This window comes from Oratosquilla oratoria, chromosome 18 (genome assembly GCF_046742065.1).
Source record: "Oratosquilla oratoria isolate Oo_2021 chromosome 18, ASM4674206v1, whole genome shotgun sequence".
NCBI classification, from domain to species: domain Eukaryota; kingdom Metazoa; phylum Arthropoda; class Malacostraca; order Stomatopoda; family Squillidae; genus Oratosquilla; species Oratosquilla oratoria.
In genome coordinates this window covers 30004478-30028371 of record NC_134794.1, presented here as the reverse complement: position 1 = coordinate 30028371, position 23894 = coordinate 30004478, and the positions used below count along the sequence as shown (strand labels likewise).

Below are 23894 nucleotides of genomic sequence, written 5' to 3'. Positions count from 1 at the left end.
TAAACCTAATCCTAGTACAGTTCCACTTGCTTACCCCTCGTTTTACACACACGCACGCACCGGGGGGTCCGATATCGTCATGTACCCGGCACTCCTCCCTCACTGTGACCTTTTTGACCCCGCGCCGGGGGTGCCAATTGCGCACCCCCGTCTGTACCGCATTCACACCACAGTAAACACGTTGAATGTCTATTTTTTTTCAGAAGTGTACACCTATGCATTATAGCATCAGAAAAAAATAACAATTTTATAAATTATAATACATCAACGTAATATATGTTTTGTTTTTTCTTGCGAGAAATCAATAAAAACTCTAAAAGCTATACACAAATGATCGGAACCGCGGCTACTCCTTGAGACGCTATCTTTGCAGGATAGGTTAGGTAGGTTAGAACAGACGAATTTATAATACTGTTACGAACACGTAAAAGTGCCTCTCGTAAACTACCTCGTTCGGGTAGTTTACGATTAGCAGAGGTAGTTAGGCAGGCAGGCAAGGAGGAGGAGGAGGTGGAGAAGAGGCGATGTCGTAACCAAAATACAGTGGGACAGTCAGATTGTGCTTGTAGCCTAACCAAACTGTGTCGTTAGACTGTTGAAGACATCGCCTCAAGCCGGTGAATTCTTGCGCCCCCTTTACCCACTATTGATAATCTTGTTACATTACCTGCATACGAACTGGAACAGTTGAACTGTGGTATTTATAATTACGTGAATGTGTGTTTTCATTGTGTACAGGAATACCTAATTTGTTTGCCCTGCATATAAGTGACCAAGGAAGATCGTGTGTTTTTGTTCACTCATACCATCTTTGTCGTTGCTACTGGGCTTGGCGAATCCTAGAAGTTGTATTTGAACGACACTGTCCGGAGCCGTTCGAAGGAGCCCGGGGTGTTCGTTTCACTGGTGTCAGAAGTGGGATATACCAAGCCTTAGTAGCTGCCGCAAAGGTGGTTTGAGTGACCACGGGAAAAGGAAGTTGTGTGCTATTCCTTTAGTGAATTTCGAAAATGGCGGAAGGTCCCGGTGATGTTAATTGGTCCATTTTGGAGGTGCTTCAAGCCCCGCAGGAATATATGCAGGCGGTACAAACTAGCGTACAGAGGGATATGCAGGACATACGGACAACATAAGAAACCTTTAACAGTTGTGTGCAGAGGTTGCGTAATCAGCTGTTAGGCTGGAAAGACGAGCTGAAACGGTTCACGGTGGCCAGTTGCACTGATGTGAAGAATGAAGTTAAAAAGGAATTGGCTGAGGTGAAGCGGGACATGAAAGGGAAAGTGGCAAAGTTGGAAGAACGGCTGCGAAATATAGAGGTGTCTACAAAGCCGGACAACCCAGCTTCGAGGATGGTAACTCCGGTAGAAAACGCAGACACTGACGTCAGCAGCGAACTGGGCAAGAATGCTCGGCGGAGACGACGCGCTTCGGAGGAAAGCTGTTCTGCTTCCCTTGATGCCTCTTCCGTGAAACTCGTCTTAGGCCCCCTGTCGCCATGCTGTTTCCGGAATAGGCGGAAACCACAGGAGTACGATGGACGGGTACCATGGGGCGCCTACCTGGCTCAGTTTGAGCTACTGGCTGGGGCCCAGGATTGGAGTCGGGACGAACGAGCCATACAACTCGTTTCCTCGTTGAAAAGCCCCGCCGTGGAGGTGCCAAGGGTTGATTCACACTATCGGTCCGGTCGCACTCCGATCTCGCTCCGCTCTCGGTTCTGAGGTATTCAGGGTTGATTCACACTATCGGTCCGGTCGCGCTCCGCTCTCGTTCCCGTCATCCCCCCTCCCTTGACACCAGTAGAAGTCTTACCATCAGTTACGAAGGATGTGTGACTTTTCTGACGCCGAGTTGGCAATAATCGCTATTGCACTTGATGAAGAAGAAGAAGGAAAACAAAATGGAAAAAGAAAGAGATTGTGGGTTCATCCTATGTTGCAAGATAGGAAGACTGAAGGAGAATTTCATACTCTGTATCCTCGTCTTATTGATGATGAGAGTAAATTCCACAGCTATTTCAGAATGAACAAAGGAACATTTGAGAAAATACTATCCAAAATTGAGGATGACCTGAAATGTACAAGAAGATGCTGCACTTCCTGGCACTGATGTGCTTGCACCATACGTTATAGTGGGAGATGAGGCTTTCCCGCTGAAGAGAAATTTGATGAGGCCCTACCCAGGTTCACAGACTGAACATAAGGTAGAGAAGAGGATTTTTAATTATAGATTATCTAGAGCCAGGAGGATAGTTGAGTGCACATTTGGTATTCTAATGCAAACCTTCAGAATATATTTAAGGAAACTTAAAGCTATGCCTTCTAACGCTAATGCAATCATTACAACAACATGCATACTTCACAATCTGATACACCCAAATGCTGTTGCATTACCAGATACTGTTGTCATGCCTCCATCAAACACAGTACGTCCAATGAGAGGAAGAGGGAAAAATGCTACAAAGGAGGCTTTTGGCGTGAGAGAAACACTGAAAGATTATTTCAGCTCCCCAGGTGGTTCAATGCCTTGGCAAAATGATAAAATATAAATAGACAAACAAACTTGTGTAGGAATATTTGTTGAGTGAGCTAAGGAGATGCATTTCCGCAGTGGATAATAGGTTGTTATTATACATATGGAATTTCTTTCTTCGGTTAATAATGTGTATTTTTTTCTCTCAGTACCTTGGCAATATGATAAGTATGCAAACATTATTGTATAGGAAAATTGTTTAGTGAGGATAGGAAATGCATTTCCACAGTGGACATTAGGCTATTGTATGGAATTTCTTACCTTCACAACCCAGCTGCTTGCTTATTTCAACACAGCTTCTTCTTTTCGCCACGTTATCACTGTAGTGCAGCGAAGTCAGGTCATACAGCTCTGGTTTACCTTTTGACTAATTCTATTAGCATTTCATCTGAATCCACAAAATTAAAGTAAGTTTTGTAGGTTATATTTTATTCAGTTGGTGCTTATGTATGTCCTCGCTGTACGCATTGTCATTGTATCAGTGATAAAATGAAAATGTATTTTTATCATTTTTCTAACTTTCCCATGATCCCATTGTGGTGTTTCCTTTGGATTATCCATGGTTTGGTAAGACAGAAGGTAACACTACTTGCTTATATGAAGGCTGAATCTCGACTGGAGTGGAGCAGGAGGAGCAGGACAGTGGCAACTGAGTTCACGCTGGCGCTCACGCTCCGGTCTCGCTCCAGTAAAAATATATTTTGACGGAACCGTGACCGGAGCGAAACCGGAGCGAGAGCGCCAGTGTGAATGCTTCCATTGAAATTAATGAGACAATATTGGACCGGACCGAGAGCGGAGCGCGACCGGACCGATAGTGTGAATCAAGCCTAAGCCAGCTGAATCCTCAACAACGCACCTCTTACCCCTGTATTGTTGCTGCGCTGGAACGCAGGTATGGTCATCTCCACCAGGCTGAGGCGTTTCGTGCTAGTTTCCGGACTAGGATGAGGGCGCATAGGGAACCTCTGCAACAGCTGACCCAGGACTTGGAACATCTGGTGAGAAGGGCGTACCCAGGAGCCTCAGAGGATGTGACAACTGTGCTGTTGAGAGACCAGTTTCTGGACGCTCTGGGAAACCCTCAGCTGCAGATCTACGTGAAGCAGGCCCACGCGAAGGATCTACAAGAGACGTTAGCTCGGGCTCTAGAGTTCGAGTCGTTTGTGAGCTCGAGTAACGCGAGACGTGACATGGGTACAGGGACACCAATGTTACGTGCCAGAAGGAGCATCACAAGGAAGGCGACTATCAGAAATGGTTCCCATAAATTTACTGGCACGTGTTGGAAGTGCGGCAAGAAGGGACATAAGAAGACGAAGTATACCGAGCAGCCCCGCTACCATTCCTTAGAGAGAGGAAAGTACGTGTACGAGCCATGCTGCTGGGGATATGGGCACCTGGGCCATTATTCTAACGAGTGCACGTAAATGAGGACCGGCAACAAGACTGCTTCGGCGGAAAACGACGCCAGGCTGGAGATAGGGGCCCGATCCCAGCCGGAATCCTACAGGCCCCACTCCCGCTGAGATGCCGCGAATATTCTCCCCAGACTGTGCAGGTGGAGGGCACAGTGGATGGTGAGCCCTGTCGACTCACCGTAGCTCGAAGGAACCAGAGTTCAAGGAAGGCATGCAGGTCTGGTTGCACAACCCTTGACGGCATAAAGGTATCTCTCCCAAGCTGCAGAGCCCATGGGAAGGTCCCTATCTGGTGGAGGAACGGGTGTCTGACGTCACCTTTCGAATACGTCGGAACGCCCACAGCCGACCTAAGGTGGTCCACTGCGATAGGATGTGGGAATACCATGGACGAGGGAACTTTTCTTGGGACGAAGAGATGAACCCAGCTATCCCCCCATGGGATGACTCTTCGGAGCAACCGGGGCTAATGCCGGATACCAGCGGGGATGGAGAAGACGTGGCGAATGATGCGAGCAGCGACGCGGAGTTGGGGGTGCCTCTAGACCAGTGGTTCCCAAACTGGGGGAAATTTCCCCCTGGGGGGAAATTTGAACCTACAAGGGGGGAAATAATTACATCACCTACTAACTAAAAAAATCTCAGATTAATTTTCTCATGTCAGAGAGAGAGAGAGAGAGAGAGAGAGAGAGAGTGCCTGTTTAACAGTATATATGTACATTTGAAAAATAAAATGGTAAATAGTCACAGTGTGTTTTAACTACTCTTTCCCTCATACACATGAAAGGGGGAAATCTGGATGGTTGAACTGGGTGCAAGGGGGAAATGACAGAAAAAAGTTTGGGAACCACTGCTCGGAGTCTAGACCCTCGGGACATCGAGCGAGAAGCCAGGCCGACACCCCCCTCGTTATCTGGAAGACTTTGTGGTTGAGTGAGTTAGGGATGAACGGGTCGTCCATATTTGAAAGGAGGGGACAGTGTTACAAACACGTAAAAGTGCCTCTCGTAAACTACCTCGTTCGGGTAGTTTACGATTAGCAGAGGTAGTTAGGCAGGCAGGCAAGGAAGAGGAGGTGGAGAAGAGGCGATGTCGTAACCAAAATACAGTGGGACAGTCAGATCAAGGTCTAAGTAAACAGGTCTAACCGCTGGAGCAGTTCTGCGCAGCTTCTGACGTCGTTTGGATGCGTCCATTTTCTCTTTGTGATACACTGAAGAAAACTGTGAAACGCCAAGGAAGACAGGAACTATAGTATTTTATATATTATATATATATATTATATATCATATATATTATATATTCATATATATAGACAGGAACTATAATATTTTATATATATTTATATATATATTTTATATAATATTTGTCAGAATATAACTAATTGAGTGGAGCGGTGCGAGCGAAGGCGACGTCATTTTCGAACGACGGACCAACTTCAACTGACAGCTATAGGACCCGCACTTTGAACAGCCAGGTGACGTTCACGGGCTCGCTGCGCCAACTCCCTCGAAATTCGGTCGGAAGTGGTTAGACCTTATATTCTTAGATCTTGAGTCAGATTGTGCTTGAAGCCTAACCGAACTTTGTCGTTACTGTTGAAGACATCGCCTCAAGCCGGTGAATTCTTGCGCCCCCTTTACCCACTATTGATAATCTTGTTACATTACCTGCATACGAACTGGAACAGTTGAACTGTGGTATTTATAATTACGTGAATGTGTATGTTTTCATTGTGTACAGGAATACCTAATTTGTTTGCCCTGCATTAATATAAGTGACCAAGGAAGATCGTGTGTTTTTGTTCACTCGTACCATCTTTGTCGTTGCTGCTGGGCTTGGCGAATCCTAGAAGTTGTATTTGAACGACACTGTCCGGAGCCGTTCGAAGGAGCCCGGGGTGTTCGTTTCAATACTTTAATTTGTACGACCTCCGCATCTATACAAAGAAGACGTCTCAACCAGCCGCTGCTGCTCTGTTAGTGTATCACAAAAATCAACCTTTTCTGTTACTTTTTTTCGCCAAGAAAAACGTATATCACGTTGATGTATCATACTTTACAAAATCAATATTTAATTTTCTAATACTAAATCACCTAGTTGTGTGCAATTCTAAAAAAAAAAGATAAATAAATAAATTAATTAAATGAATAAATAAATAAAAACATATCTTGGTTCCAGGGACATTGTCCTCTAACATACATATACCAAAGGTATTTTCCCCCCTTATAAGGTAGGTAGCCAAAAAATAAAGGCATAAAAACCATTCCCACCCATTCCACCCCCATCCCTTCATCTTATCTTGGCACCTCCTGGATGATGGGTCATCCCTTCATCTCGCCCACTGCCCTGGGTCAGAGGCAATGTCAAAAGACAGCACATCCACAGCAAGGCTGCTTCATTAAATTGGTGAGCCCCCCTCTCAGTCCCCTCGTGCAGAAAAGAAGATGGAGAGAAATCCCTTTGGGCTGCATCAAATTATTTCTCACATGTACTACCTCACTCCCACCGCCCCCCATTCCATCTCGTGCATCACAGCATCATCCATATACAACCATTCTCCATTCACCCATCTTCTGTCCTCTCCCGTCCTTCCTCAACAGACATTCCCCTCTTTCCCAAAGCCCCTTTTACCCCATCCATCCATCTCCTCCTAGGTCAGCCCCTCATGTTCACTCCTTCCACCTCTGCCTTCCACACCTCTTTTGCTAGTCTTTTTTCAATCATTCTTTCCATGTGTCCAAACCATCCCAATACTCTTTCATCCACCCTATCTCCCAACTCCCTTTACACCCCCATTCTCCTCCTCACCTCCTCATTTCTCACTCTATTCAGCCTAGTAACCCCTATCATACTTTTCAGACACCTCATCTCAAACTCATTCAAACTCCTCTTTTCCTCTCTTATGTTCCATGTTTCTGCCCCGTACAGTGCTGTCAGCACAATCACTCCTTCATACAGTCTCCTCTTAGCATCCATTCCCAAATGTCTATTTCTCATTAAACTTTTCAATCCACCAAGGCATTTGCTCGCTTCTCTCAATCTTCATTCTACCTCTACCTTCACTCCTCCCTTTCCTGCCACATTTGCACCCAAGTACCTAAAACTATCCACTTCCTCAAGTCTCTCTCCCTTAATACTTACTTCCAGTCTGCTGCCACTTTCTCCTTACTTTTACCCACAATTTATCTTCAACTTCCTTCTTTTGCACACCTTCCCAAACTGTCACTAACTTCCTCAATCCCTCCTCTGATCATGCTTCAAGTGCAGTGTCGTCTGCAAACAACAGCTGGCTTATCTCCCACTTTTCTCCATTTTCTTTAACTATCTGCAATCCCTGGCCTACTACCCTTATACTTACCTCTCACACCACCTCATCCATGTATAAGTTGAACAGCCAGGGCGACATAACACATCCCTGACAAAGTCCCATTTTTACCTCAAACCACCACTCCTATCCCATATCTGCAATACCTCCCACAGTGCCTTCCTGTCTACCCTGTCATAAGTCTTCCTGTCTACCCTGCCATAAGCCTTCCCAACTACACTTAACAAGTTGATCCCTCTGAAACTACTACACTCACACTTCTCCCCTTTACCCTTGTAAAGTGGAACTATACAGGTACTCCTCCAGTCCTCTGGCACTCTACCCTCTCTTAAACAAACATTAAATAACCTCACCAGCCAGTCCACCATCACTGCACCTCCTTTTTTCAGACATTTTGCATGACATCCATCCAGCTCAGGTGCCTTACCTGCTCTCATCATCTTAACAGCTGCCTTTACTTCATCTTTCCTTGTTTCTCCTCCATTTTCCTCACTCATCACTGTCATTTTCTTAGTGCTTCCCACTGCAACTACCTTTTCCTCCCTACCCTCCTTTAGATTTAGCAACTCCCTAAAATATTCTGCCCATCTTCCTCTTACTGCCTTCTCTCCAATTATCATCTCTCCATCTGCACCTTTTACCTTTTCATCTCTACTTGATTTGCCTCCTCTTCCTCTCTTAATTTCTTTCCAAAACATCTTTATTACTTCCAAAATTTTCTGTCATACTCTTAACTCATTTCACATCTGCTCTCCTCTTTGACTCCTGTATCTTATGCTGTCCTCTAACAATTTTTCGAAAAGGGTTGCATGTGAACATTGTTGACTCTTCAATGAATGGAGATTGTTCACCACTTGGTAGTTTGCTCAACTGCTGATAGAGAGCATGGTAACTGTGACATCATCATTGTGGCTTGCTATTACCTCATTTAGGCCACCTATCAAGGCAAGAAGGACATTACCTCTCCAAGCCAGGTCTGGTGAAGTGACCCAGTGTAGCAGTTAGTTCTGTTGATGTTACCTAGACTCATCTGCTATTAGTTTATAATTCAGAGGTCTAAAATTTTGTTTAATAATTAAAGATAGGTACATTAAATCAGCCTTTTATTTGAGCATGATTACATTCTGCCTCATTTATACATTTCAACAGTGTTATGTAATAACATTCATTCTTGTTTAGACAAATATATAATTCATACAACTATAATTTCATTCACAGTATCATACAAATTTTCAGCACCTGTATACAATTTTGAACTGAAAACAAGACGCTCATCAGCATAAGTTTAGAAGAAAGATGAAGATGTAATTACACTGCTCACTTTAAATGTAACTATAATAGATAGCAACAAATTCATATATTCCTTACTTCTGAGATTTCATAGTAGTACCAAAAAATGCATTTTGCTCTATGGAGCAGTTAAATTACCAAGCTTATGGGCATAATCAGTTTACTGGAAACCACAAGATTTCATAGACTACATCTGATGAAATTATTTTGAGAAACAAAAGGTCACAATTTTTCCCAAATAATTTATGAGTATGTTCTGTTACATGGATGACACAATTGCAAGACAAACCCTTCACAGTTAAGGATATTAAAACTATTATACCTGAATGAAAAGATAAGTTGTGAGTCCTGAACTTCATCTTTCTACTATGTAAGTGAAATACTAAAATTTAGTACCTTCCAATTCATAAATTTTCATGAGTTATCATGTGAAATAAGATAATTGTGCAACACAAAATTAATCTGTTGATATTCATAGCCACATCAATGAATAAAGAACTGATAATTAATAAAGGTACATGTTAAATGGCAGAATTAACAAAACCAGTTGGGAAACAAAGTGTAAGGAGTTGGTTCTTGGTCATGTACATAATACAGATATGTTATCTTATCACAGTGTAACAAGGTTTCATCCATTATGAGGTATCAGTGAGGTCCTCATTTACACATCCATTATACCACAATAAGACTCAGCAGATAATGAAAAACTACAATGATCCTTAGGATGTTGTGAAATTGTATAACAACCAAGTATATTTCATATATCTTTCAACATTGAACAACTAACCTCTAATCTGGTGAAAGAATCACAGTATAGGAATGCATATGTTTTATATTTAGGTAGACAGCATCATGATATTGTACCTAAAAGCAATATCTATTGCTTTCAGAGGAACATAACATAATTGTTACAATAAATGTTATTTTTATTATAAAAACCTAATAAAATTAAAGATTAATGACACCTCTAGTTTGTTATATATTACAAGACATATTGTTCCTCCCAGAATGAAGTCTTAAATGATTATTCTTTAGTTTTCTAGGCAGCAACTTTATTATTTTTTTATGAAGTGTATTTGTTGAATGATTTAGTTGTCAAAGAAAAAGCATGGTACTCCATACTGATAAAAATATTTTTTTTTTCTTGTGACAAAAGTTTATAAGTTGAGATATGGCTGTATGTGATGAGCCTGGTAACAAATTCTTAGATACAGTGATATCCATTAATGCTGTAACTTGGTACCTACTGTTCTGAGATGCATTACACTTTAACATATTGTACAACATCCCATTAGATATAGGGGTGGTCTCTTCTCAATTTAGCAATTTTTTGAGACATGCTCTTTTGTCTCAGGAGGGAAAATACACAATAAGGCTTCAAAAGCTTACATTCCAGATCCCTTGGACTCTTCATAAGCTACTGCATTTTACCTGATGACTTTATGTCCTTTTAGCATTAGTTTATATAGAGATGTCAGTACTTTAATTATATTTACTTGTTATATGCATATGACCTAGTACAATTTACAAAGCTTTATGTAATGTATCAGAACCTTACATAGGTATATGAGTTAAATCAAGCTGTTACAATCTTAAATTATCTTATTCTATTCAGATCATGTCCTTAGACATGTAAGGTGCCAATCCAATACAGTACAATATTGTTTATGAATTGACAGTATGGGCCTACACATAGTGGTCTTGTGTGATGATTGTCAGAAAGGATTATCTCCCTGTTGCCTATTTCCAAAGACCCTCAATTCCATTACCTCCATCTAAAGCTGCAGCCCCAAGGAGCCAGCAATAAGTGTCTGTACCACATTCAAAATATTCCTCTTTATTATGATACTTTCCATTATTTTTCTTTGTTATTTTTTCCATAAGGAGAGACTCCCAATCATTTATGACAGTATCACTAAAATAGCCCCACACTACACAACATGGAAGCAATCAAATATTTCTTCTTAAAGAAAATTCTATGTATTACTATTGGGTGCCATAGGATCATAGGTTTTGGGTCAGAAACTGAAAACAAAAGTTGATCAAATGATCTCTAGTGACCCAATGAATACTAATAACTTCAAAGGCTTGAGCTCTCTTGTTTTTCTTTTTCTGTTCTTAAGACTACTAGAGTTACAGAAATCCCAGCTTCTTATGCTTTGGCCATTCTGTGTGTTGGGTGCTGAGCAATCTATTAATATGTGCCTGGTCATGTGTGCAGCAACCTGGTAGAGTGGACAGGTGTAACTCTTGCTTTTCCTAACCTGTGTTGGTATGTCTTACGTAGTGTATGGTGGCTGCAAGTAAATCTGTTTATTTTCCAATGACAGAACCTGCTAGTGGTGATCCTGCACAATGGATGGTAGAAAGAATCATCTCCCTGCAGCCAATTTTCAAAACCCCTTCATCCAGAGGTGCTGTCCTAAGGGGATGGGAGTTGGTCACCAGACTAGGTCCAAAATTTCTATTAACTTAGTTATATTTCTTCCACCTTCTCACATAAGGAGAGCTGACAATTGGTAACTGCTCCCGTCCTTACAAAAAGTTAATAATTTAGAAACAGTCCTGCATTAATATAAAATAGATAACAGTCCAGTATTTCTTCCCAGAAAGATCTATGGGAGGATACAGTGACCATTGCCAACCACTGTAAGGTTGCAGGTTTAAAGTCAGTGAAACCTAAGGTAACACAAACTATTATTATTATTAAAATTATTACTATTGTTATTATTATGATTATTATAATTATTATTATTATTACCTCTGGAGTATTGGCTGCATATTATTGTGAGGTTAAAAATCTGCTCAGTAGTATGCAGCAGATACTTTAGGGCCTATATGGGACACCCTTACAGATCTCTTGAGTTGTAAAAGGTGATAAAAACAGGACAGAGGATAGGAATAGGCATCTTACTCTCTGTAGCCCCAAAGTGGACATTCCTAAAAATAAAGCAAAGACATAAGAGGACCTGGGAGGAGTTTTCCAACCAGAATCCTAAGGTTTGAGTCTTTTAATGTGCATGGATTTGGTACAGATGAGAGTAAAAGGGAAGAGATAGGCAGTATATTTGTGAGAAGAAAAATGGATGTGTTGGCATTGAGAGAAACTAAGTTGAAAGGGAGAGGTGAGTTTGAGTTTGGGAATGTAGTTGGAAGGGTGTCAGGAGTGAATAGAGGACAAGGGAGAGAAGGAATGGCTTTACTAGTAAGTGAAGAGATAGGTAAACATGTGGTGGAGTGCAAGGAGGTTTCTTCAAGGTTAATGTGGATGAAGGTGAAACTTGGAAGGGAGATGTGGGTCTTTGTAAGTGCACATGGGCCTGGTAGTGAGAAGAGTGTAGAGGAAAAGGAGGCTTTTTGGATTGATTTAAGTGAGTGCATAGAGAATTTAGGGAGAAATGCCAATGTAGTGGTATTGGGAGATCTTAATGTTAGGGTAGGAGATGAACCAATAGTTGGAGTGGTTGGGAAGTGTGAAGTGCCAGGAAAAAATCATAGGGGTGTGTTGATGGTGGAGATATCTCTAAAGAGTTGACAATAGCAAACACAGTGTTTAGGAAGAAAGTCAAGCATAAGAACACATGGGAGAGGGTGGTGGATGAAAGGGCAGTAGATAGGGGTTACCTCTTCATTATGAGTCAAATATTTGTGTGCACATCAGGTTGTATGATGTATGATGATACATCACAATACATGCATTAAAAATATAAAGTTACTGCTGTTATACTTGTTCTCTTTCACCCTGTATAAATATAATGTCACAGAAAACATGATCAAGTCTGTTCACAGAATAGGGGGTCACTCAGCTACAACCACAAGAGGTTCATGGACTACGTAGTGGTAACCAGGAGAGGAGTAGGAAGAGTTTTGGATGTACATGTTCTTAGGGGAGAGAGTGGTGGATGTCAGATAATTTTTTGGTGGGACATGGGTTGAGAGTGGACGATAGATATAGAGACAGTGGACAAGATAGGGAGGTGCTTAGAGTAAACTATTTAAATGAGAAAGAAAAGGAGAAGAATTACAAGAAGCAGAGAGAAGAGTGGGACTAAGTGAAGGATAGAGTAGAACTAGGAGTGGAGGAGGAATGGGGATGGTTCAAGGAGGGAGTCACAAGGTGTACAAAGATGGTGTGTGGAACAACGAGGATGGGAGGAAATAGAAGAAAGGGTAGTGAGTGGTGGGATGAGGAAGCAAAGAAGGTTGTAGAAGAGAAGATATGAGCATTCACAGATTGGTTGCAAATCAGGATGAGAGAATCATATGAGAGGTACAAAGAAAAGAAGAGATGTAAAGCATAAGATTAAGGAGGCAAAAATGAGAGCCAAAAAGTACTATAGGTGAAGAAATTAAAAGAAAATTAAAAAGAGAAAGAATACCAAAAGCAGAGAGATGTATAAAAGGTAGTGAAGAATAAAAGAGAAACAGGAGTACAAGAGGAATGGGTTTCTATAAAGAAGGAAGCCCAAAGTATGCAAAGACAATATATGGGATATGGATGGGTTGGAACGAAAAGAGAAGCAACAAATGGTGGGATGAAGAGATAAAAGAGGTGGTGGAAGAAAAGAAGCATACATGAAGGCAAGTTGCAGAGTAGAACTAGAGAAGCATATGAGGTACAGAAGGAAGAGAATAGTCATAGAAGTAAAATGCAAGGTGAGGAAAGCAAAGAGATGAGCAGATGTAAAGTGGGGAGGGAGGTTTTTAATGGAAATTTTTGAAAAAAAAAATAAAAAAAGGAAATAAAAAGAGTGAGGGGGAGATTGAATCAGATGAAAGGTATAGATGGACAGATGCTGATGGAAATGAAGGCAGTACGGGGAAGCTGGGGTGAATAGCTCAGGGATTTGTTGAATGCGGAGGTTATCTTCATTTCATCTATATATTTGGCATATGTAGTGTCTTTTACCAATGCTACCAAATCTTTATACTTCTTTATACTCTGTTGCTTTTGTAATGAATTCACTTCTCAAGGAACAGTTTGAAGATGGTCTATTAGAGTTATTGCCCATTTCCAATACTTTGTATTTTTTTGTGCTGAAATAAATTTTCCAGTCTTAGCTTCATGCTATTATAGTGTCTACATATTTTTGCAAAAATATACAGTCCTCATTTTTCACTCCTGTGTTGTCTTTGCCAAAGTTATAGAATGTTGGGTATTGATTTGTTATCAGAATGTCTTGTTACTGCATTAATTTAGCTGGTTTGAAGTCATTAGACATTATTATATTGGTTAGGATAAACTTGAATAATATTTGTTAATACAAATGAAAATTTACTCATTAATAATGTTACGATGAAATTATTATCTATTTCTGGCTAAATGTATCTATATATCAAGTGTAGGTACAGTTAAAAATATATACTTTTTTAATTTACTGAAGATGGTACAGCATATATTTACCATTCACAGAGAAGTGTATTTGGAAAACATATTCAGTGTGATGACAAACCTTTGGAAAAATGAAAAAAAAATTCTACATGTAAACATGGCAAAAGTAGACTTGATAATCCACTTTGATAAATGTCATGAGCTGTAGTAAATTTAAAGAATTCTCTCCAAGTGAAGATGCTATAGAACTATCACAAAAATTCAAGGAACAAATACAAAATATCATGACAAATAAACTATAAAAGAACCCTCCAATGAGAGAAGAAAATTCAAGTTCATATAACTTGTTATATAATTTTTTCCCCTAGCACTGGTGCCAATTACAGATGTCAAATCAGCTTATAATAAAACTCTCTTTTAATGATATGTATAATTTTATGTATAATAATATGCTCTTTCAATAATATGTATAATTTCTTGTACAAATGTATCTTAATAGGTGAAACAAGTAATCAGTGTATATTTGCAATGTGCATTTCTCACCTGAAAAAATATATATATGGGTATATTCAGTTAATTCTCAGTAATACAAAGGGAAGTGGTGTAAGCATGTTCAAAACCTATTGGTTGCCTTGTGCAAAAATGTCTTCTGCCTCAGAAAATGTATATGTATATATATATATATATATATATATATATATATATATATATATATATATATATGTATATATGTATAATATATATGTATATATATATATGTATGTATAATATATATATATATATATATATATATATATATATATATGTATGTATATATATATATATATATATATATATATATATATATATATATATATTTGATTGAAAACCAGAGCTAATTCTGTATTCACTATCTTCTTAGAGATCTTTACTTTCTTGAAGATGGTTGTATGAGTCAACTAAAAGTTTGTATTTTATATTTTTGTTTAATATTATTCTGTTGAATAGCACCATGGAACTCAGAGGCCTTGTGTTTAACCTCCCTTCGAGTTATAAACAATCCATACGGAAAAATGAGAAAATCCCTAATATAGTGGATACAGAACTACTGGTTTTCAATCAAACATGTCTAAATGAGAACTTACTACCCATTTATACCAATATATATATATATATATATATATATATATATATATATATATATATATATATATATATATATATATATATATATATATATATATATATATGTATGTATTTCTTATCTCCTTGTACTCACGTACTCACAAGAATGCCATATTACCTGCTATCAACATTTTGTAGGCACACATATCACACTTCTTGGCATATCATGAGCTATCCTGATCATCAATGAAACTATCTGTCCTACTTGCCACAGGGATAGCCAACAAATATTATTTGTGGGTAGAATTCTGAGTTACTAATGGGAAAAACAAAAAATCGGTTCATGGCTCCATAAAATCTTATCAAGAAGGTACAGATTTTGGTTTTTGAGGAAGCAGTCAGAGAAGATGGGAGATCATAGTAAAACAGATTCAATTAATCCAATTAGTCAGTACCACCTGGCTGAATATACATCAGCACATGATAAGATTTTATAGCACAGATTCTTTACATGCAAAGAGAGCTGAAGACTTCAGTTATGTTTATATGAACCTTGGATAACTTTTGGGACAAGGACTCCGGACTAAAAAAAAAAGAGTACTGGAACCCCAAACAGGAAACTTAATCATTGCAAAGTAAAAAAGATTGAGGAAATAAAAACTGAAATTAGTATATTGGGAATGTCATGAATACTTTCCGTGAAAATACGGGGAGATCTGAGTCTACTGTAACATAAATACCATTACTCTTAGAGATGTTAACACATCATAGTTCATGTGCTTTAAGTTAATATAACCACCTTTCTTATTTGGAGATTCATTTGATGATGATGAAGCACAAGTTCATCATCAGAACCTGACATTCATAAGGAATATATGAGTTAGGGGAAAGATGAGTTTCTCACAAAAATATAAATAAATAAAATTATAGCTGAAACTTCACTGGCAAAAATATGGCCTTGATTTCTGAGGATCCTAAAAGAATTGCACTAAAACACTACATATTATATGAAACTAAGGACTAATGACAGATACCTGCTATTGGTTGTCCTACAAGATAAACATTAAAGAGAATCATCTCTTCACAGCCCATCTCCAAAACCTATCAACAGCACCATCTACAGTAGCCCAAAGGGTGTGTTACTGTATCTGGACTGGATTGTCATCTTTGGCAATTTTCCCCCAGTTTTTTCACACAAAATGAACTAGTAACTGACAGTAACTCTCCTCTTCCTTTTACTAACTGGTGACAGAAAGTGAGAAACAGACCCATATGTCTTAGCTAAAACTATAAATGAATTTAAAGCTAAGTATAATAGATGAAGGAAACAATATGGGACACATAACTGTACTTCCTTTCCTGTATACTACAATCAGATAAATATATTAATACAACAGACGCCAGTATAAAGTTTCTACTTAGAAAGATCTCAAGAACCACTACTGAGTACAGTAGGACTGCAGGCTCCCCGCTATTGAAACTTGAAAGGCAAGATTATCATTTCTATATAAAACTATAATTACACATAGATCATAACAACAGCCTAATTGGGAAAAGACTGTATTTGTCAGCACCAAGGATATTATTTCCTGAAACAAATTGACCTATGTGACTTCTGTCCAAAATGACTGATAAAATATATTATATACCAGGCAGTGCAAACAAGTGTGGGCCAGTGCATATAATAGTTACTTTCATACAGTCTGGCAATGCAGGAATCTTATTCACACATGCACATATCTCACATTTTGCTCTTAGTCGCATACTAACTAGATACAAAAATCAGTAAAATTTCTGCAGTGGACCCCTGTGTAAATAATATCTAATCTACTTCTCACTCAAGAATGCATGCATGTACCATAGGCTTTTTCCCCCTTACACAGGGGGTAGCCAAAAAGAAAAAGGAATAGAAACCACTCCCACCCATTCCATCCCCCTACATATTCCACTCCTCTCCACCCTCCTCCCTCCCTCTCATCTTGTCACCTCCTGGATGACGGGTCATCCCTGCATCCTGTCCACTGCCTTGGGTCAGAAGCAGTGTTGTAAGACACAGCACATCCACAGCAAGACATTCCTCACTTTTGTAATGCCCCTTTTACCCCATCCATCCATCTCATCCTAGGATGCCCCCTCATATTCACTCCTTCCACCTTTGCCTTCCACACCTCTTTTACTAATCTTTCTTCACTCAATCTTTCCATGTGTCTAAACCATCCTAATACTCTTTCATCAACCCTGTCTCCCAGCTCCCTTTCCACCCCTGTTCTCCTCCTCACCTCCTCATTTCTCACTCTATCTAGCCTAGTAACCCCTATCATACTTCTCAGACATTTCATCTCAAACACATTCAAACTCCTTCTCTCTTCCTCTCTTATGTTCCATGTTTCTGCCCCATGCAGTGCTGTCAGCACATTCACTCCTTCATATAACCTCCTCTTAGTATCCATTCCCAGATGTCTATTTCTCATTACACTTTTTAATCCACCAAGGCATTTACTCGCTTCTCTCAATCTACATTCTACCTCCACCCCCACTCCTCCCTTTCCTGCCATATTCGCACCCAAGTATCTAAAACTATCCACTTCCTCCAGTCTCTCTCCCTTAATGCTCACTTCCAGCCTGCTGTCACTCTCCCCTTGTACATCTCATCACCTTACTTTTGCCCACATTTATCTTCAGCTTCCTTCTTTCACACACCTTCTCAAACTCTGTCACTAACTCCCTCAATGCTGACGATTTAAACACCATATGAGGACAGAGCCTTTATTTGTACAACGTTTTGCTTATTACAGCTTTTTCAAGTAATAAGCGAAACACTGTACAAACACTGTACAAATAAAGGCGTTTAACTCCTCAGTCTTGTCGGCAACTGCTACTTTCATAAAAACTTCCTCAATCCCTGCTCTGATCCTGCTACAAGCAGTGTCATCAGCAAACAACAACTGGCTTATTTCCCACTTTTCTCCATTTTCTATAACCATCTCCAACCCCCTACCCACTACCCTTGCATTCACCTCTCGCACCACCCCATCCATGTATAGATTGAACATCCAGGGTGACATAATACATCCCTGATGAAGTCCCACCTTTACCTCAAACCATTCACTCTATCCATTTCTAATCCTAACACAAGCTCTACTACTGTCTTAAAAACTCCTGACTGCTCTTAACAGCTTTCCTCCTATCCCATATATCTGCAATACCTCCCACAGTGCCTTCCTGTCTACCCTGTCGTAAGCCTTCTCCAAATCCATAAAAGCCCAAAAAACATCCATACCTTTTCCTATAGCTTTCTCACATATCTGTCTTACCACAAAGATCTGATCTACACAACCCCTACCTATCCTAAAACCACACTATTCCTAACCAATTCTCCCTCTGTTCCTCTCCTAATCCTCTTAATCAAAACCCTCCCATAAGCCTTCCCAACTACACTCAACAACCTGATCCCTCTGAAACTACCACACTCACACTTGTCCCCCTTTTCCTGTAAAGCAGAACTATACAGGCACTCCTCCAGTCCTCTGGCACTCTACCCTCTCTTAAACAAACATTAAATAAACTCACGAGCCAGTCCACCATAACCATACCTCCTTTCTTCAGACATTCTGCATGGCATCCATCCAACCCAGGTGCCTTACCTGCTCTCATCATCTTAACAGCTGCTTTCACTTCATCCTTCCCTATTTCTCCTCCATTTTCCTCACTCATCACTCATTTTCTTATCACTTCCCACTGCAACTATCTTTCCCTCCCTATCTTCCTTCACATTTAGCAACTCCCTAAAATACTCTGCCCACCTTCCTCTCACTGCCTTCTCTTCCATTATCATCTCTCCATCTGCACCTTTTACTTTTTCTTCTCTACTTGATTCACCTCCTTTTCCTCTTTTAATTTCTTTCCAAAACATCTTTTTATTACTTTCAAAATTTTCTGTCATATTCTTACCCCATTTCACATCTGCTCTCCTCTTTGCTTCCTTTATCTTATGCTTAACTTTCTTTCTCTTTACTTTGTACCTCTCATACGATTCCCTCATCCTAATTTGTAGCCAATCTATGAAAGCCTGCTTCTTCTCTTCTACACCCTTCTTTGCTTCCTCATCCCACCACTCACTACCCTTCCTTCTATTTCCTCCCACCCTCCTTGTTCTACACACCATCCTTGCACACCTTATTACTCCCTCCTTGAACCATCCCCATTCCTCCTCCACTCCTAGTTCTACTCTATCCTTCACTACCTCCCACTCCTCTCTCAGCTTCTTCTTATACTCATTCTCCTTTTCTTTCTCATTTAAGCAGTTCACTCTAAGTACCTCCCTACCTTCTGCCCTTTTCCTCTTTCTCCATCTATTCTCCACTCTCAATTTACCTTCTACCAGAAAATGATCTGATATTCCCCCACTCTCTCCCCTTAGAACATGTACATCCTTAACTCTTCCTACCATACTCTTGGTCACCACTATATAGTCCATTAACACTCTATCTGCCACCTTTCCATCCACCATCCTCTTCCATGTGTACTTATGCTTGACTTTCTTCCTAAACACTGTATTTGCTATCATCAACTCTCTTTCAAGACACATCTCCACCATCAATTCTCCACTATGATTTTTACCTGGAACTCCATACTTCCCAATCACTCTGTCTATTGGTTCATATCCTACCCTAGCATTAAGGTCTCCCAATACAACTACATTGACATTTCTCCCTTATCCCTCTATGCACTCATTTAAATCTATCTAAAAAGCCTCCCTTTCCTCTACACTCTTCTCACTACTAGGCCCATATGCATTTACAAAGACCCACATCTCCCTTCCCAGTTTCACCTTCATCCACATTAACCTTGAAGAAACCTACTTCCACTCCACTACACGCTTACCTATCTCTTCACTTACTAGTATAGCCACCCCATCTCTCCCTCGTCCCCTCTTCACTCCTGAATACCTCCCAACTACACCCCCAAACTCAAACTCACCCCTCCCTTTCATTTTAGTTTCACTCAAAGCCAGCACATCCATCTTTCTTCTCACAAACATACTGCCTATCTCTTCCCTTTTACTCTCATCTGTACCACATCCATGCACATTAAAAGACTCAAACCTTAGGGTACTGGTTGGAAAACTCCCAGACCCTCTTATGTCTTTACTTTTTTTTAGGAATGTCCCCTTTGGGGCTACAGGTAGTAGGACTCCTAATCCCATCCCCCATCCCATTTTTTGTTGCCTTTTACAACTCAAGTGAGAAGACTTGGTGGTAGCATTCTTTTCCTCCACCACAGGGTAGGCAAAAAAAGGAATTGAATATTCAGAGAAATGGTACAGGACTGTAACAAGGGGTTGGGGGACAGCATAATGGAGGGACAGTCGTAGTATAAAAGAATGCAAAAGATCAATATTTCAGTTTTATTTATGCAATTCTTGTATTTTTTCTAGCAAAATTCATTCATTTAATCACTAAACCTGGGGAGGAGTGTCCCCTGAAAAAATTGAAATAAGCAATTTATAGTAGAAATCAGTATAAGACTGATGTAAATTAAATCATATATAAAACATTGATTTCTGACATCTTTAATTGAGATGAGGGTGGTGGACCTCTACAAAAAAATTGACAAAATTTATGCACATTTTCAACACTACATCACATCAATGTAAGCACTCCAAAGTGTTGGAGACAAGATGTTTTAGTTGGGTGAGGCATGTGAACATATGTTTGTCTGGTCGTGTTTATACTTTGACACTTTTAAACATTGTATGAAATTAAACCTTGCATAAAAAAATTCACGTCTGGAGTATTGGCTGCATGTTATTGTGAGGTTAAAATCTACTCAGTAGCATGCAGCTGATACTTTAGGGTCTATATGGAGTGCCCCTATGAACCAGTCACACTTCATTTTGTCTGTGATAGAGAAAATCTCTATTCATAAAGAAATGATAATACTTTACTATACTGCGACTGTCCCTCCATCATGCTGTCCCCTTACACTTAATACTGTCCTGTACTAATTCCCTGAATATTCATTTAATTTTTTGCCAAACCCTGTGGTAGGGGAGAAAGAATACTGCCAGTGAGTGTTCCCACTTGAGTTGTAAAAGGTGACATAAATGGGGCAGGGATAGGACTAGGCATCCTACTCTTTGTTCCCCCAAAGTGGACATTCCTAAAGATAAGCAAAGGCATATGAGGGTCTGGGAGGAGTTTTCCAACCAGAAACCAAATGTTTGGGTCTTTTAATGTGCATGGATGTGGTACAGATGAGAGTAAAAGGGAAGAGATGGGTAGTATGTTTGTGAGAAGAAAAATGGATGTGTTGGCATTGAGAGAAATTAAGCTGAAAGGGAGAGGTGAGTTTGAGTTTGGGAGTGTAGTTAGGAGGGTGTTAGGAGTGAAGAGAAGATGAGGGAGAGAAGAGGTGGCTATACTAGTATATGAAGAGATAGGTAAGCATGTGGTGGAGTGTAAGAAGGTTTCTTCAAGGTTAATGTGGATGAAGGTGAAACTGGGAAGGGAGATGTGGGTCTTTGTAAATGCATATGGGCCTGGTAGTGAGATGAGTGTAGAGGAAAGGGAGGCTTTTTAGATAGATTTCAATGAGTGCATAGAGAGTATAGGGAGAAATGTCAATGTAGTGGTATATATTTAAAAATTCTCTAAGAATTTATTATTTATTTTCTTATGCTTGTAACATGATAAAACATATATGAAAGTAAAGTAGGGGAAAGTATTCAGGGTATTTTTATGTTCATTTATTTGTTTATTTATTCATTATTATTTTCTGTACTTTAAAATTGTGATGTATCTTTGACAGTGGAGGATCCTTGATGCTGGCAAATATGGTGAATGGAAAAAAACTAATGGGGAACTCTGACCTATTGTGTATTCTTGCTTTCTTGGCAATATGCCATAGCAGCCCCATTTTCCACATATGTCTACTCAAATCTGTTGATAGCAGTAACTTATTACTCCTCTTAGCACTTCATATAACATTGCTTTAAATACATCTTTTCCAAACTACAACACAAAATCTCTTCGTTCAGTAACTTATAGGCTGAACATGGCTGTGGCCAGTTTCCTTGGAGCCACAGGTCACCTACAAGAGAAAACCTAGGCAATGGATTAATTGATCTCCTCTATAGTTCAGATCTGATCCCTAATGACCCTGTTGGTGTAAATACTTTACTACTTTAATGGCACTAGTTTTAGTTTTAAGGCATCATCCCTCCACATGGAGAGTACCACCCAACTGAAAAAAAAAAAATTAACACAAAAGATTGTATAAGATATTCTTCTTATGCAAGGATGAGAAGCTAGTGGAATTATGTTTCAGCTTCTAATGGAACATAGCATTCTAATCAAAATATAAATTTAATAAATTCATTATATTCTGCCTCAGTGTTTGATCTCAAGATGGTGAGATCAGGTAATTCCACATAATATGTATAACATACTAAACAGAATGTTTGTGGTGTATACTAAGCTGCTATATATTATTACATCTGTTTAATATTATCACATATAAGGGGGTAAAATCCCCAGTATGTCAACTGGGCAATACAATGCAAAAATCTACTGGAGGACTTACTTTTGTGTACTTATAAATTATTTCAGACATTGATCATCTTGAAGAATCCAAATTACATACAGTTTGTTAACAACTGAATTTGGATGTTATGTTTTTGTATAACATTGAAGTTTAAATAGTTTGCATGTCCTTGCAAATCTGAGTGGAAGAGACTGCCAAGCATTGCAGATAATACTGTAAAAGAGAAATGAAAGAGAACATTAATTTTCATAAACTCTACCAAATCATATCACATTTTACATATCATATATAAATACATATACCAAGGGCTCTTACCCCTTACAAGGGAGGTAACCAAAGTTAAAAGGTATAATTCCACTCCCACTCATTTCATACCCACCCACTCCACTCTCATTCACCACCCCTCCCTCCCTCCTTCTCTCTCTTCTTGGCTCCTCCTGGATGACAGTCATCCCTGCATCTTATCCACTGCCCTGGGTCAGAAGTAATGCAGCAAGACACAGCACATCCACAGCAAGGATGCTTTATTATATATATATATATATATATATATATATATATATATATATATATATATATATATATATATATATATATATATATATATATACAGTATATATTTACCTAGTTGTATTTACCTAGTTGTATTTTGCAGGAAGGGGAGCTATGCTCGTGATGTCCCACCATTGTATCTCGCAGTGTCTAGTTTGTTTTTAAACTCATGAATGGTTTTTGCGCATACTATTTCATTATCCAGTTTGTTCCAAGTGTCCAAAACTCTATGTGGAAAACTGTTTTTCTTCAGTTCTCTTCTATAGCTATGTTTTTTTATTTTCTTTCCATGTCCTCTTGTGTTTCTTTTGTCCCAGTTAAGTAAGTTCTCTCTGTCAAGTATCTCTGTGCCTTTCATGATTCTGTAGATGGTCAATAGGTCACCTCTCTCTCTTCTTTGCTCCAGTGTCGGTAACTCCAGTTTAGCCAATCTCTCCTCGTATGATAGGTTTGCAAGTGCAGGTGCCATTTTTGTAGCTGCTTTTTGGATTCTTTCTATTTTCTTTATATTCTTTTTGGTACTGGGGGATCACAATGTCGCCGCATACTCTAATCTAGGCCTTATCAATGTAACCAATATTTTTTTTATCATGTCTTCGTCCAAGTATGTAAATGCCACTTTTATTGATCTTAGCAAGTTGTAAGTCTCCCCGACAATTTTGTTAATCTGTATATCATAGGACAAGTCGTTCGTGATAATTACACCCAAATCTTTTTCAGATCCTACTTTCTTTACTTCCTTGGTTCCAATTGTATATTTTCCTGATATTCTGTTTTTGCTTTTTCC

The 23894-nt window shown here is 39.3% G+C and overlaps 1 protein-coding gene across 5 annotated transcripts in view; it reads right to left on the bottom strand.

Annotated features, from left to right (window-relative positions):
* Window positions 1-20075: 20075 nt before the first annotated feature.
* Window positions 20076-23894, bottom strand: part of LOC143035139 (sodium-independent sulfate anion transporter-like) — a 178184-nt gene continuing 174365 nt past the window's right edge. For 3 of the 5 annotated variants that reach the window (XM_076201754.1, XM_076201755.1, XM_076201753.1), the window contains exon 13: window positions 20076-22768. The gene's annotated coding sequence lies outside the window, so the exon portion shown is untranslated. The remainder of the gene's footprint in view (window positions 22769-23894) is intronic. The other 2 variants (XM_076201751.1, XM_076201752.1) reach the window with 1 other exon arrangement.